Here is a 2,500-nt window from a genome sequence, read left to right on the forward strand (position 1 = left end):
TAATTTTTTTCAATTAAAAATTCTGTGATGCTATTTTTGCATACCAACAAAAATAGCATCAACGTTCCAAGACATCATTGAAAATTAATAATATCGGTTACTTGATAAAATATAAATAAGTTGTATAGAATTTAGTTTAATTTTATGCATTCAATTATATCTGAATATATATTTTTTTCAATTAAAAATTCTGTGATGCTATTTTTGCATACCAACAAAAATAGCATCAACGTTCCAAGACATCATTGAAAATTAATAATATCGGTTACTTGATAAACTATAAAATAGTTGTATAGAATTTAGTTTAATTTTATGGATTCAATTATATATGAATATATATTTTTTTTAATTAAAAATTCTGTGATGCTATTTTTGCATACCAACAAAAATAGGATCAACGTTCCAAGACACTATTGAAAATTAATAATATCGGTTACTTGATAAACTATAAAATAGTTGTATAGAATTTAGTTTAATTTTATGGATTCAATTATATATGAATATATATTTTTTTTAATTAAAAATTCTGTGATGCTATTTTTGCATACCAACAAAAATAGGATCAACGTTCCAAGACACCATTGAAAAGTAATAATATCGGTTACTTGATAAAATATAAATTAGTTGTATAGAATTTAGTTTAATTTTATGCATTCAATTATATATGAATATAATTTTTTTCAATTAAAAATCCTGTGATGCTATTTTTGCATACCAACAAAAATAGCATCAACATTTAAGTCATCTTTAAAAATTAATAATATCGGTTACTTGATAATTTATACATCAGTTATACAGGTTTTATTTTAATTTTGTACATTTAAATATATGAATATATATTTTTTTCAATTAAAAATTCTGTGATGCTATTTTTGCATACCAACAAAAATAGCATCAACGTTTCAAGTCATCATTAAAAATTAATAATATCGGTTACTTGATAAATTATAAATTAGTTACATAGAATTTATTTTTATTTTAGGCATTCAATTATATATGAATATATATTTTTTTCAATGAAAAATTCTGTGATGCTATTTTTGCATACCAACAAAAATAGGATCAACGTTCCAAGACATCATTGAAAATTAATAATATCGGTTACTTGATAAATTATAAATTAGTTACATAGAATTTATTTTTATTTTAGGCATTCAATTATATATGAATATATATTTTTTTCAATGAAAAATTCTGTGATGCTATTTTTGCATACCAACAAAAATAGCATCAACGATCCAAGACATCATTGAAAATTAATAATATCGGTTACTTGATAAAATATAAATTAGTTGTATAGAATTTAGTTTAATTTTATGCATTCAATTATATCTGAATATATATTTTTTTCAATTAAAAATTCTGTGATGCTATTTTTGCATACCAACAAAAATAGCATCAACGTTCCAAGACATCATTGAAAATTAATAATATCGGTTACTTGATAAACTATAAAATAGTTGTATAGAATTTAGTTTAATTTTATGGATTCAATTATATATGAATATATATTTTTTTTAATTAAAAATTCTGTGATGCTATTTTTGCATACCAACAAAAATAGGATCAACGTTCCAAGACACCATTGAAAATTAATAATGTCGGTTACTTGATAAAATATAAATTAGTTGTATAGAATTTAGTTTAATTTTATGCATTCAATTATATATGAATATAATTTTTTTCATTTAAAAATTCTGTGATGCTATTTTTGCATACCAACAAAAATAGCATCAACGTTCCAAGACATCATTGAAAATTAATAATATCGGTTACTTGATAAACTATAAAATAGTTGTATGGAATCTAGTTTAATTTTATGCATTCAATTATATATGAATATATATTTTTTTTAATTAAAAATTCTGTGATGCTATTTTTGCATACCAACAAAAATAGGATCAACGTTTCAAGTCATCAATAAAAATTAATAATATCGGTTACTTGGTAAATTATAAATTAGTTATATAGAATTTAGTTTAATTTTATGCATTCAATTATATATGAATATATATTTTTTACAATTAAAAATTCTGTGATGCTATTTTTGCATACCAACAAAAATAGCATCAACTTTTCAAGTCATCACTAAAAATTAATAATATCGGTTACCTGATAAATTATAAATTAGTTATATAGAATTTAGTTTAATTTTATGCATTCAATTATACATGAATATAATTTTTTTCAATTAAAAATTCTGTGATGCTATTTTTGCATACCAACAAAAATAGCATCAAGCAAAAATATCACTTATTTTTCCAATTTTCGACTTGTAGAACGATCAAGTATACTATTCTTTGGATTCTAAGATTTTTTTCAAGTGATTATTTTCAAAGTTGGGAAAAATGAAAAATTATTCTAAGTCCCCATTCGTAGTTCTTTTTGATTCGTATTGCTTCGGCGCAAAGTAGGTAGGGACACTTATGGATTTCTCAATTTTTGGATAGGGACAGCCGGATAGCCGTCATTCAGCATAAAAGCTATTGTTATATGCATA

This window comes from Diachasmimorpha longicaudata, unplaced genomic scaffold, assembly GCF_034640455.1.
Source record: "Diachasmimorpha longicaudata isolate KC_UGA_2023 unplaced genomic scaffold, iyDiaLong2 ctg00000127.1, whole genome shotgun sequence".
NCBI classification, from domain to species: Eukaryota; Metazoa; Arthropoda; class Insecta; order Hymenoptera; family Braconidae; genus Diachasmimorpha; species Diachasmimorpha longicaudata.